Source organism: Colobus angolensis, unplaced genomic scaffold (assembly GCF_000951035.1).
Source record: "Colobus angolensis palliatus isolate OR3802 unplaced genomic scaffold, Cang.pa_1.0 Scaffold418, whole genome shotgun sequence".
Lineage (NCBI taxonomy): Eukaryota > Metazoa > Chordata > Mammalia > Primates > Cercopithecidae > Colobus > Colobus angolensis.
Window position 1 is genome coordinate 1,214,384 of NW_012117577.1, and position 15,228 is coordinate 1,229,611.

Here is a 15,228-nt window from a genome sequence, read left to right on the forward strand (position 1 = left end):
CTGGTTTATATATTAATGTATGAGAGGAGTTTACCATGTGAAGTATTTCTTTTGGTAAACTGTATTTCTTTTTTTTTTTTTTTTTGAGATGGAGTCTCACTCCATTACCTAGGCTAGAGTGTAATGGCATAATCTTGGCTCATTACAACCTCCGCCTCCTGGGCTCAAGCAATCATCTCACATCAACCTCCCAAGTAGCTGGAAATAAAGGCACGGGCTACCATGCCCACATAATTTTTTCTGTTTTTAGTAGAGACGGAGTTTCACCATGTTGCCCAGGCTGGTCTCGAACTTCTGAGCTCAAGTGATTCACCTGCCTCAGCTTCCCAAAGTGCTGGGATTACAAGTATAAGCCACCACACCTAGTCTAGGTAAACTATATTTCTTTAATGAATAATCATTTAGTAATGTGTCTTTCGTCCCAACAGGTCTTTATCAATCCATTTTGCTAAAAATATAGAACACCTGCAATTTCACTTTTCTCTGAATGGTAACCAAAATATCAAAATGTGCTTCCCAGAAATCCAGTTTCTTGACAATTTTTGTTGTTGTTGTTGTTATTTGGAATAAGGAAACCAACATTATTTAACTCTTTTTGTTGTTGTTGTTGTCGTTGACACAGAGCCTCGCCCTGTCGCCAGGCCAGAGGGCAGTGGCGTGATCTCGGCTCACTGCAAACTCACCTCCCAGGATCAAGAGATTCTCCTGCCTCAGCATCCCAAGTAGCTGGGACTACAGGCACACGCCACCATGCCTAGCTAATTTTTGTATTTTTTAGTAGAGACAGGGGTCTCACCGTGTTGGCCAGGATGGTCTCGATCTCTTGACCTTGTGATCCTCCCGCCTCAGCCTCCCAAAGTGCTGGGAATATAGCCATGAGCCACTGTACACAGCCCCTTAACTCATTTTTTAAACCATGAAATTGCAAACAAATCCTCTTAAAAATTAGAAAGATGTGATGTTTTTATTTAAAGGTAAAGATACTTCCCAATTAACGTAAATACTGGGTACAATCTATGATTTCCAATAAACCTTCATGGAAATACATTTCTAGTATATTTACTAACTCCATTCCCTGAAAATACTTTAAACCTTTCATTTTGAATGTTTTTAATTAAAAGTATGTTATACTTTCCTCAGGAGATAACTTTTGAAATGTAAAATTAAATACATCATCTAGATTAAAACAAGGAAGATTTTTTAATTTTAAAAACAGACTTTTGAACATAAGGTACAGCAGCCATAATCTTTTGCCAAAAAATAAAAAAAAAAATTCTGGAAAATATCAGCCTTCAGGAAGGTCCCTCTATAGCAACCTGTGGCCTGCCCACGAACCTTAATTAGTTTGAGAGATCATGATATAGAGCCTCTTCAGACTGGATAGGAGTGGTAGCTCTCTGTGGAGAAATAGAGCAAGCCTTTGTACCAGGCAATTTAAGGAGCAGCAACAGGCTAATATGTAGACAAGAGAGGGTGTAGCATGTGGTGTAGTTCTCAGCAGAGCAGCAGGCCTCTAATGAGGCCCAGTAGTGGATAGCAGCTGGTAAACTTGGGGCACAAAATAGGAGGCTCTGAAGGCCTTTATCTGCTAACAAAAGACTGCAAATTGCTCAAAGGCCTGAGTGGGCAATGAGAACATGTTCATATGGTGAGCCAGTATATAAATTTTCAAAACAAATATTACAATATATGAATTTACATTGCAATGACAATCAGTAGAGTTCTGAGTTCTGTGACTGTAGACATTTTGGCAAGAATAGATACAAGAATTGGCTATTAAATTTTGTATAAGAAAATCACCACCTGCTCTTCTGTCCGTCCTGGAACGCCCAGTCTGAGATGCATATAGTGTATGTTGTAACTATTTTGTAACCATGACATATATTCTGTCTGCAACTCCAAACAACTGACAATTAAAACATGATATGTTTTATGGAGTAGTACCAAATGAATGGAATTTATGCATGATGAAATCATTTTCTAGTTACCCAATAAGAAATTAATAATGTAACAGCAAATCATATAAACCACAAGAAAAGGCTCAAACCTCTTGTGATAAGAGAACAAGAGTGATCCTAGATTTTGATGACTGATCCTAAATAGGTTTTTGTGGATCCTTAAATCCTTTTCTGCCCTCTGTACAGTTTGTTTTCTAACAGCAAGCATTCTCTTCAGTAGTTCTATTGGCAGGGTGGCACAACCAGGGATTTCCAAAGGAAAACCACATGTCTGGATACTAAATATACTATTTGGTTAAATACTGAATTTTTTTAGCACTGATGTGAACAATCTCAGAAGTTTGTTTCCTGCATTCTATATCTCTTGGGAAAACAGTTTTTCCAACTTTACATTTATGGATACACAGGATAAATTTTCAAGGAAAAGGAGAGCATATCTTGCACCCATTACAGATCCAAAGCAAAGAAAGACTCAATCCTAAAAACACATGTCAACAGCTGGGTGTGGTGGCAAGTTCCTGTAGTCCTAGCTTCCTGGGAGGCTGAGGCAGGAAGATCACTTCAGCCCAGGAGTTTCAGACCAGCCTGGGAAACATAGCAAGGCCCTATTCAAACAAACAAACAAACAAAAAAAGCACATGTCACAGGTCATGCATCTCCTAATCTTGAAATAATCTGAAGCACTCATTTAATTTTAAAAGAACCCCCTTTGCATTTATTAACACCTTACTTGCAAGGCTTTGTTACTCTTAAAATTTGTGAACCACCATAATTGTACCTTCATGATTTATAATTTGAAATGATTTTTTACTCACATTTTTTCCCATCCTCCCCACATCTAATCCTTCACGTTTTTTCTAGTCCTTCATCTGATGTCTCACTTCCATAGCCATCCTGTAGGTCAGTCCCCATCACCTCAGCTCTGGTGAAAGGCTAAGAAGACAGGCTACTCCCTGTCTCGCATCTCTATCTTGTCAATACTGTTTAGCCGTGGAATGCCTCAAACTGTGTGCTCTCTGCTGTGTTACTCTATACAGAGAACCTGCAGTGGCTCCTTATTTCCTGAAGGACCTGTCTAACATGGAAGCTTTCCACCAACGGTCCTCGAGTTCACACTTGTCTGAACTTTCCTCCCAGTGCATCCATTTTCTGGCAAGTTCCCAAAGCAACTCTCTGCCTCTTTATGGAAGCACCTTAACCTACTTCTCCCATCAGGCCTGCTTCTATCTCCTATCTACTCATGCCACCTCCCCTACAAGTGTTTCCTAACTATTGAACATATGTCTTAGTACTCAAAGTAGATCGTAGACAGGTAATTAATTTTCTGTTGGCACTCTAGTAATTTAATAAACATGTATTGAGGGCCCTGAATGAAAAAAAAAAATACAACATCGTTCACTCCCGGTAATCTAGATAGACACATTTGAGATACAAGTTATAACCCACATCCTAGATCAGATATTATTTTTAAAGTTTCTTCCTCCATTGGGATGATTTACGCTACAGGTTTTGTCCACCAGAGAAGATAATTACATTGACCCAACAATTACAAATTCTTTCACCTCACACAATACACACACATCCTCTCTCTCTTTCTCTCTCTCTCTGTCTCTCCTCAACTATGCACTGCATTAAACCTCATTCATTGTTCACAACTTTGTATGTAACAGCCTCACTGGAAAGTGTCCTATCATTCATTGATGAATAGGGTTAAGTATTCAATCAACAGAAAATGTGAGCAATAATTAGCCTGGAAGAGCATGAGGACATGCGGGCTCACCTTTTTCCTGTTCAGACCACGTACTCCCAGGCAGAGTACGCCTTCATTCAAGTTAGGTGTTGGTGCCCATGACAGAACATGAAGAAGAATCCTGAGATAAGTAGTTTACCTCCATAAGTTGCATATATACATAGCAAGTTGATTCTTCCAGCCAGGAATATTTTTGTTTTTATTCATCGTTATTACTAAAGACACAAATTTTTGTTTATAATTCATGCACAGTAAACTGATAGTTTTGGGCTCTGAAAACAGATTCTTGCTGCTGATTTGTTTCAGCAATGACTGAAGCAAAGTACAGGCGAGAGCAAGTGTGCCCAGCTCCCCCCCACCTCTTCTCCCTCACACAGTCTCCCTCAAATCCTGATGAGCTGAGCCCATCAAAAGTCTCCAGTGTGTGACGCTCATTCAATTACAAAGTCCATTCGACTTGATTATGGATCCTAATGAAAATACCCGCCTTAGGCTAGAGGAATGGCCCAGTTGGAGGTGCAAGAATAGGAGCCACTCAGCAGGGGCCAAGCGAAGCACCAGGCAGCCAGGGTTGGTGGCCTTAGGGGTCAGTCATTTGTCACAAGCCACAGTCAGTGAGATTCTAGCAAAATTACCTAACCTCTCAGATGCCACACTGCAGCTCCCCTACTGACAGATGGAGCCCTTGGTTGAAATATTCCCAGATGGAGCTTTTGGTTAAAAGAGTTGGTCTTTTTACAAAGTTTATGTTTCAATTTCCTATTAACAAATTGTTTTGACCCCTATAATGGTCATTTCTAAGACTGATTTGGCTCAATGATAGTCTTCCTTTATATGCCCAATTTTACTAGGAAATCCCAACACTAATGAGTATTAGCTTTTATTCCAGTGGTAAGGGTAGCACTCTTTCCAGATATCTTCTTTTGTAAGTGCTCAGTCCACTTATATTTGAAAATAACATTGTTATGCATACTCTTACAAGCTAGTTAGAATCCCACACTGTACATAAAACAATGACAATTACTTTTTCAGTATCTTTCTTCTCTACTGGGCAAGAAGCTCCAAGAAGACAAGGAGGAAAGAATCTCCTTTGTTTTCTTAATCAATGCATGCCCAGGTCCTAAGACAGTGCCTGCTCACAAAAAAAAAAAAAAAAAGTTGAATAAATAGTTAAATCATAAAAATGACATATTAACTTCAACCTCAGTGTTATCATAAAGATATCTATGTCCAACATTTTACTATGAGACAGTGTTTTCCAGGTGTTCCTAAAGCTGTCCTCACAGGGTTAACAAGAATTCTGGATAGAAATAGAGTTTTAATTAAGCATTTATCAGGCTGCACTTTGGCCCATTTCCTTGTAAAGGAAAGCACTAGATACTGACCATTTGCATCCCAATGTTTCTATAGATAGGATTTCTGATGTTAGAATCATAAGGCTTTTGCTTAAGAATTGCTAAAGCAGATCCTGAATTCTAGCAGAACAGCTGATGCCAATCATTTTAAAGACCACGAACTGAGGAACTGAATCAGCCTGAGAATACAGTTTCTTCACCCCCCAGTCCCATAACTTCACACTGCACTCTGACCAACCAATGATCTCCACACTTTGGCTCACTCCAACATCCTTAAAAATCTTAACCCTAAGCCTTTTGAATAGATGGATTTGAAGATTCCTCCCATTTCCTCTTTTGGCTGTCCTATATTTAAAACTCTTTTTCTGCTCCAACCTGAAGTCTCAGCATATTGACTTGCCGAGCAACAGACCTATTACAGTTACATTCCTTAGTTTAGTCTAGTAAGACTAGTCATCACCAAAAATAAACCTTATTTAAACACAGAGGGTAGAGAAAAACTAGGAAATATCCCAAGGTAATGGAAAACCTCACTCATGCCCCCTCAGCTTCCTATATATATCATGTGATATTTTTAGTGACAGAGTGATTTTCCTCCTTGCTGCCCTTGGGTCCCAGCAAAGATAAAGGATGCCATTCTTCAGGAAGTCATCCAGCCTAAACTGAGTCTATGTGTGAACAAGATACTGGGACGCATTTCCTGACTTCTTTGGCCTCAAAGTTCATACTTCAGCAATACCAAATTACCTATCACCTTACACTCCATGCTTATGCCTGTAATCTGCCTTCTGCCTGGAAAACCTGCCCTCAATACCATGATCTTCTTCATTTGGCTATTTTCTATTTGTCCTTCAATACTCACGTCAGGTCATTTCTTCCAGGAAGCCTTCCTTGACTGCCCTAGATTGGTCTCCATACCTCCCACAGAACACTGTGCTACCTCTGTCATCATACATCATATTATGTTAAGTGGATCCATTTATTTGCCTGTGTCCTTCTAGAAATCTAGCTCTGAATGTGCAGGAATTGTGTCATCTTCTTAATTTCCTCAACTCCTAACACAATGCTGGACAAAGAGTAGCTGTTCCATAAATATAATGAGTCAATAGCCTTTCCTTGAGAAGGGACAGAGATGGTGAGGCAGGGCACATCCATGGACTATACACTCACCTGGAGAAGCAGTAAGGCATGAGTGAGAGTGAAACTGGTGAAACAGAGCAAGGCCAAAAAGGTTCTGAAGGCCTCATGTGGGCAGCTGACAAGGAAGGGAGAGAAGAAGGAGGGATTGAGGACAATGGGCCCAACCCTTTCATCCAACTGATGGCATCAATTCAATCCAGTACATTAAGAAACTAAACAGACTGAAAATAAAACCAGTTCACAAAAATTCATAAATAATAGAGATGAACAAGAGGTCAGTATGGGACAAAATGGTCACTTAGATTACATAACTAACTTGACAGAAAGGACATATACTCTTGCCAAGAAAGACCCTGGATTGTATGGACCACAGTAAAGTCCTAGGGGATCTGAATGTTGAGCCACACTTTTCTGGTAATGGCAGTTTTTGTTACTAACTGTATGATTTCCACTTGAAAGGCCTGGCTTATCAAGGGAAGTAGAGAGTATCTCATTTTTGGCTCCTTTACTACCACCTTTAATCACTGCCATAGTCACATTCTTACTTATTCTCACTTCTGCATAAAATAGGCAGAATAAAGTTTCAAAAGGGCTCAAGGGCTCAAAGCATTGAGCATAAAAATCTTCATAAGACAATCTAAATCAAAAATAGCATACAGTTTACATTTCCCTTGAACCTCTATGACAATGAACTCTTTTTGCTGACTGATTAGTACCCAGTATGAGGTTCATCATAAGAGTAGAGAGAATATTTGCTTTCTAAAATGCATTTTAAATTAAGCCATTTTTAAATGTGATTAAAATAAACAGGTTAACTCAGAATTCCAAAAAAAAGAGCATTTCTTAATACAAATTCCAGAAAATGTTAATAAATAAGGCTGATTGTAGGGTTTCAGGGTTAAATAAATTTTGAAAACACTGAATTTATCTGTAGACAGCCATGCTTCTTTGCTGCAGGACTTCTCAGAACCTTCATTATGTTAATTTGCATTATAAATCTCTAAGAGGATAATGTATTACACAACATTTTACCAGTGTTTTTGACCATAAACCCTTTTTCATGGCACCTACTTTGGAAAGCCTAGGCTACATGCCCTGAAGGGTGATTAAATATTCCTGAGAATAGCTCAGGAATACAGCTATTCTCGTGACAGAAGAAGTAGATACTCTAGACCCTGAAACCATAGGCTAGCTTCACAACCGTCTATCCCTTACAACACATAATAACCGTGGGCATGGTCTGCTTCCAGCTTCCCAGAAAACCCCAATAGAAGTAGCATATGTCAAGACAAACCAGCTGTAATCAAGCGACCTTCATCCTGGGGCAGGAAGAATGGGAAATTAATTAGAGCAAGACACACTGATGTCAAAAATTCCCAAGGAAATCTTAACAAATACCTATTATCTGGTCACTCATCTTTTGACTAGATTGCAATGTCGAAGGAAAGCAAAACTGCACCAGAACTTTAAATAGGCCATCTAGTTTTATCCCAAACTGAATTAAATTGAAATTATGGACCATAGAAAAACTATGAAAATTATGGGCATATAAATTACTTTGGGAAAAAAAACTGAAACAAGAAAAACCAGCAGCACAGGAAAAATTATAGCAAATTGCAGTGTAGGTTGGAATGTCGGCAGCCAGGACCCAGAGGCAAAAGGGTGAAGAGACATATTATAGTCAACTCTGATTTTCCAAGTTTTGCCACACATAAGGTCCCTCATAAGGAAAGCAGTCACTGGGACTGATTGCACAGAAGTTGCCTCACAATGTAGGTCAAGTGATGCAACCACACTTACCACAGCTAAATGGTCAAGGTATGGAGCTAAACCCAAAGGTGGCCATCTATAGGCCAAGTGCAGTGAAGAAAGACTAGGTTGGGAAAGCTGATTACTCTTTGCTTTGTCTTCTTTTAGATGGCAAATCCCATCTTCTGGGATTTGTAATTGCATTTTGTTTTTTTGAGATGGAGTCTCACTCTGTTGCCCAGGCTGGAGTTCAGTAGTGTGATCTCAGCTCACTGCAACCTTCACCTCCCAGGTTCAAGCAATTCTCCTGCCTCAGCCTCACGAGTAGCTGGGATTATAGGCACCCGCCACCACAGCAGGCTAATTCTTGTATTTTCAGTAGAGATGGGGTTTCACCATGTTGGCCAGACTGGTCTCGAACTCCTGACCTCAAGTGATCCTCCCACCTCTGCCTTCCAAAGTGCTGGGATTACAGGCATGAGCCACTGAGCCTGGCCTGAAATTCCATTTTCTAATGAAAATGGTTTTGACTTTGGGAGAAGATACATGAGCTGAAAAAATTTAGGTTGTAGATATAGAAAAAGTGGATTTACCTAATTATTTGATTTCCCTTCAAAGTCTAGAGATTGTCAATCACATCTATTTATTTCTCCTGTTCTTCTGTTCAATTGGTAAAATTTAGTTAACGTTATTTTTATAACTAAATGTTCAGTTTTCTCATTCCCCCAATAGAGGGATAGTATCTTTAAAATTGAATTTTTGTGAAAAGAGATGTATTTTAACAACTATTATAATATCCATAGGAAAGAGAGGCATTCTTACATGATATGGTTTCTTATTTATAATAAAAACACAGGCTGGGCATGGAGGCTCATGCCTGTAATGCCAACACTTTGGGAGGATGAGGTGGGTGGATCACTTGAAGTCAGGAGTTTGAGACCAGCCTGACCAACAATCCCATTTCTATTAAAAATACAAAAATTAGCGAGGCGCGGTAGTGGGTGCCTGTAATCCCAGCTACTCGGGAGGCTGAGGCACAAGAATCGCTTGAACCCAGGAGGCGGAGGTTACGGTGAGCGGAGATCATGCCATTGCACTCCAGCCTGGGGGACAGAGTGAGACTCCATCTCAAAAAAACAAAGACATTAACCTATATTTTTCCTTGTTTTATAAGTACCATCATAATATGCAGCCCAATATTCATTTTTAAGTACCTCCTCCAAACTTATTGAAATTATTCATCTATTTTCAGATCACATTACATTTTTGAACAGGTCTTTAAATAAAATCAGCCACTTTCCCCAGTGAGGCTCTTTCTTGATTACTAATTCATTTCAAAAGATTACATAAAAAATAGATATATTACCTAAAATTGCAAAATGTTGCCAATCTCCAGAGGAGTGATAACACACATACCATCCTAATATGCCTTCTCTTGTTCTGGCCATGAACCAGTTTTTAACCTTGGAAGTCAACTTCAAACAGGCTTTTGTTTGTTTGCATCTGCCAGAGGCAAGGCCAGAGGGCCTGGATGTATAAAAGTATCTCACACTCAGAAGGAGGCCCTCAGGCCTTTGTGCCAGTAGATGTGCAAAGAAGTTTAAGTAAGTGTGGGAAAACAGCAACTGTGGATCAGAATTTGCCATAAGGCAAGATCTAACACAGATTTTTTCTGGTTTGCCACAGACAGATGGAATAGCAGCATAATAGGCTTGGCCAAAGGGTCTCCTGAGCTATTCTCTCCATTGTACACACACAAGGGAGACAGCCAAAACACAAAGAAACAGTGCTTAGGAAGGAAGTGTCTCCTTAAGAGCAAAGGCCTCTACCCATTTATTATTTTGATCAAAAAGTAAGAAAGGGGATTGATGCAAAATGCTTCCATGTGTCCTCCTTGAAGGTCAGTGCATTTGTTTTTGAGGGTCAAACTTGCCACGTGGGTACCACCAGTCTTCACTCTCAGTGCAAAGACAGGCAGCTGGGCAAAGGACAGCCAGGAATTTTTTAAAGCTGTGTGTGTGTGCTCAGTACCACCTACAGACTCAAATCTTACTCTTTGGCAAAACAGCTAGGTACCAGTCACTGGATATCACCAAAGCAAAGAGCAGCCAAAAGAAGCTACAGGAACGGTTTCAGCCACACCTGTCCAGTTGAACTACGTCTTGACAAGGCATACAACTGTCCTGTCCCTTGAAATAAATGAGAACAGGGAGGAGAGAAAATTTTCCTAAATATTCTATATCATCTCAATAAGAACATTTTTAAAAACTACTGTTAAATGAGATCATTAAACAATTGAAGAAGGAATGAATAGCAGAAAAGTGATTTTTTCTGAAAATGGCTTAAATAGATAAAATAAAATTGGCCATGAGTTTATCATTGTTGAAACTAGGAGATGGATGCATGGGGCCTTGTTATACTATTTTGTCCACTTCTTGTATTTTTAAAATTTTCTACAAGAAAGTTTTTTAGTTACTTTATATGTGTATAATTTTTCAGCTTTTCAAACAAAATATAGCATTACTATCAATAGTATAAGTAGTATACTGTTTACTTTAAAAGCTGTTTTTTAATCTGAGGTTAAGAAAATAGCATGGTTAAAACAAGAACTTGCTCCCAAATACAATTTTTTCCACAAAATAAGTTGCCTACAAGCACCTACAAGGGAATGATATAACTAGTACCCTTTCAGAGAGGTTTTAAAAGAAATTCAGGGAGTTTTTCCATAAAATTTTAGTTTTTCTAGGAACCAGAAAAATAAACTAAAAATCACTGTTCCTATCCACTGAGAAGCTCTGCACAAAACCAAATGTCTCTAAGAAACTCATCCTGATCGCTAATGTTCCCTAATGTAGACTGATATATACAAATACATTTCAGCACAATTTCAATCTGTTCACAGAATATGTTTAAGTTCAGAAAGGAAAACCTTCTACTTTTAGTTTTTGATATTTTTGTTTTGGGTTTTTTCTTTTTCTTCTGCCAGCCTAACTCTCCATGTATGTATATGTTGTGAACGTACCATAGGTGATCTTTTATGAAGGTCATCCTGCAATAACATTCAAGTGCAAATGATTCCTTTGAAAGCCTTTAAATATTTTTTTAAAGTATGTTCCATTTATGCCATTCAGTTGAAGAAAATTTTTATGATTTAATGCTACAAAACATAGTAATACCTATGGGCCAAGAGCCAAAATAACATGGCTTGAGAAAAGACTTCCAGTTAAACCTAAAAAGTGACATTCAGAGAGAAATTCTTAACATTTCGGAGAAATGGCTGGATTGGTTTCACCCTACATACTGAAAGTAGTGAACTAAATAAAATATTTTCAAGAACAAACTGTGACAATTTTCAATACAACAACTTAACACACAATGAAGAGAGAACATCTTCCACTCCATATCTGTAAAAATAAAAATTAGCATTAGAAATTAGAAAAAATTTTACCATTTACAGTCATTGATACAATAAACATATTGTACCCAGCAGGGTGCTAGGAACCACATATCCAGAAATCAATAAGACACAATCCTTGTTCTCCGGGAAAGTATATTTGACAGTGAGACATGTACAAACTGACATTTGGTACACTTTTTTTTTTTTTTTTTTAAGATGGAATCTCGCTCTGTCGCCAGGCTGGAGTGCAGTGGCACAAACTTGGCTCACTGCAACCTCCGCCTCCCAGGTTCAAGTGGTTCTCCTGCCTCAGCCTCCTGAGGAGCTGAGACTACAGGCACATGCCACCATGCCCAGCTAATTTTTGTATTTTTTGTAGCGATAGGGTTTCACCATGTTGGCCAGGATGGTCTCGATCTCTTGACCTTGTGATCCACCCACCTTGGTCTCCCAAAGTGCTGGGATTACAGGCGTGAGCCACCACACCTGGCCACACTTTTCATTAAAAATAAAAAGTTGGGAGAAAATTGGATTATAGTATTCCTGACAAGCTCCCTATTCATTAAGAATAAACTTAAAATTGAACATTCATATGCCAAGGGTTCTATGATTAATAGTTAAACTATTGGAACTTTGATAAATATAATATTTGTTATCTATTAGTAATGATTCAAAATATATAATTCACTTAATGCATTACCTATTATTTCCTCATTAAAAAAACCTGAAAAATATTCCCAACTTTTTTTTATTATAACTGGCTTTCCTTATTCTGATTATACTGAAAACATGTACACCTGAGTGTCATTCTCACAGAGTCCTTATATTTTGTAAAGGAGAAAAGACTAGAAGTGGTCAGTCTAGTAGCTCCCGGAAACAACAGCAACTCCCCTTGGACCAACAGGGGAGTTCTGGGAAAGCAGTAAGAGAGTTACCACTTAACCACACAGTATCACAGAAATAGTAATTACCTATAAAATCTCCTGCTTCCTTTTCTCTTTTCTCTGTTTTTTCATTCCTGATGCTTCTTCCAGTGGTATAGGCCATGAAACAGACTAACCTCACATCAGACTCAAGAAAGTTGAGACAGAGTTATATAGTGAGATTTAAAAAAAAAAAAAAACCTAAAGGGAAGTTTTTCTATTACAGTTACAGGAAATATGAAAATAGATATAAATGTATTTCATTTTTTCAGTATAGCACTAAATTCCATTGGTACATAGTGTGTGTTTTACTATGTTGAGAATAGACATCTGATTAAAAACCAGATTGCATGCTACTTCCACGCCATAAATCTGGGAAAGGTTTCTAAATAGGATTCTGGTATACTTATATCATTCCTCTCCCCCAAAAATGGTAGCCCTTATTTTTAACAATAATTGACTCTCCTTGCATACCAATAAGTAGGTGACGATACAAAGGAAGGTCTAGACCTGAAAGAGAATAGTGTAAACAGGATAAGGTGAAGAACAACAGGGTCTATCTAACCAGCCTAAGGTTTAGGGCTGAGTTATAATTCTACACGGGAAACTATGATATTTATCAGAAAACATGATCAAAACTGGGTAAGAGAGAGGTTCACCTAAGAGGCAATATTGGCACTCAAGAGTTGTGCCTGGGACACCAAGTTCCTTTTGAGATCAGCTGAAGTCGACTCTGAAAGAAATAATGAAGAGAGCAAAACAGTCCCTGAATCCAAAATCCAGGAAAGTAACCCAGTTCTAAGCTGCAGAAGATTCTGGGGCCAATGTTGACACACATACCTTGTCTCTAAAAGAGCAGGCTCAGGTGCTTAAGATTCAGCATAGAACAGAGGCATCTTTGGTTCTAGCTCTGAAAATACTAAAAGACAGAGGCAAGTAAAATGAGGTAGAGGCTGACATTTTGAAATTGTTACATATTTTTTTGAAAGAAATAGTAAGGGGAAGTTGCTATGATTCAGAAAAAAATTGGCAGCCCTGTTCTTCTTTTCTTTCTAAGCCATTTCTATTCTTCTCTCTCTATTGTTCCTATTCTGCTCTTAGAAGACAATGAAAAAGAGAACTAAAACATGACTTTCCCCAGAATTATTCATACAAGGGAACAGACCATCTCAAAAGCAGCCTGGCATACACTATTCCAGCAGAAAACCCTATTCTGTGGAATCACTGGCATATTATGCTTACCATGCGGAGCTACTGGGTTCCACTATTCTTCATTTAATTTAGCAGTGTTTTATTACCTTCTTACTACAACCTCAGCACTGTAAAAGACACACAGAAGAACCAAAGCACATGTATGACTCCAAAAACTTAGTATAAAGAGGCAAGAAAATAAGGCAACATACAACCAAGTGCTAAATGGTCTTAATGTCACTAATTATGAAGAGATAAAGAACTCCTGAATAAGAAGTAAACATAGAAACAGAGAAATTACAATAGAAATCAATTTGTCTTCTGCTGGTGCATTTATGAAAACATTGACACCTTCCCTATGACTATAACCCCCTATGAATATAACCCAGATGACAAATGTGAGAGAAATAAGAAAAGAAACAAACATTTGAGGGTAGAACAATAAGAAAGGGCTTCATGAAAGGTAGTGTTGGAGCTAAACCTTGAAGGAAAAGCAGAAGACATTCCAGGAGTGGGAGACTGAAAAAGCATGGCATGTGCAAGACGCAGAAAAGATGCCAGCAATGGTCTTGTTTGGGGGATTACAGAGACGATAATGAATATTGAGAAATGCACATGGAAGAATGGGGAATTGGGGGATGGAGAGGCTGCAAAATTGTAGGTTCTTAAGGGTAAATTTGCAGAATCATTAAATCAGAGACCCTCAGAGTTATAATCCATCAGAAATCATCATATCCAATTTTCAACTCAATGCAATAATATCTGTATGTAGTCATATGGCCTCTACCAAAAAATTCCCAGTGAGAGAAAGAAGATTCACCATCTTTTGAGAGAGAGCTCTAGTTGTTAGAAATGTCTTCTTTATAGAGTTATCATTGTTCTCTTCTTGGCCTATGGAGATATAAATATGTTAAAATATGTCACCCCATTTTCACGTGCCAGGCTGTGTCAAGAATAACTTGGTATTTATGGCATGCTATCCAAAACATACTGGAAAGAATGGATTGTCAGCTTCAAGGTGATCCTAGCTCAAACTCTAGATCCATCTCAGTCTAAGAGACTACTAGAAATTGTGTCTATTCAAACAAACTCTTTACTTTGATTAGATAAATTAACGTCTGAGCCTCACCAAGTTGCTCTGAGAAGACTGGATTTGGTGTCAAGACTACAACATCAGGATTTTCTAAAAATGGAGTCTAACCTCAAGATATGAAAGGAGCAAGCAGGCTTTGGCTAAAATACATCTGATTATAACATTCATGGACCATATAATTTCTCCCTGCTGGTAAAAGAATGTGGTTCTATTAGAGAATTTGTCAGTAATTCAGAAGCATGTAGAGTTTAGCATATTGCTTCTATTACACTCATGCAACAGTAAAAAATAAGTTTCTACTGTAATTATGAGGACAGAGGTTTTTAATCTCTACTTTTATTCCCTATCTATTGTCCATAAGGAGTCCCCACAGCAGGACATGGAAAACCCATCCTCTTAGCAATTAATTCCAATTTTCCTACTCAATCAATTATTCCCCCAAATCATATAAATAATTGACTGTGGAGGATGGGGATCAAATATACCACAGGGCTCCCTTCATAATCATATGAAGTAGAGTTTCTCAACCTCAGCACTATTGCCATCTGTGAGTCAGATAATTCTTTATTGTGAAGGACTGTCCTGTGCATTGTAGGATGTTAAGCAGCAGCCCTGACCTCTACCTGCTGGATGCTGTCCCTCCCCTCATCAGTCATGAAAACCACAAATGTC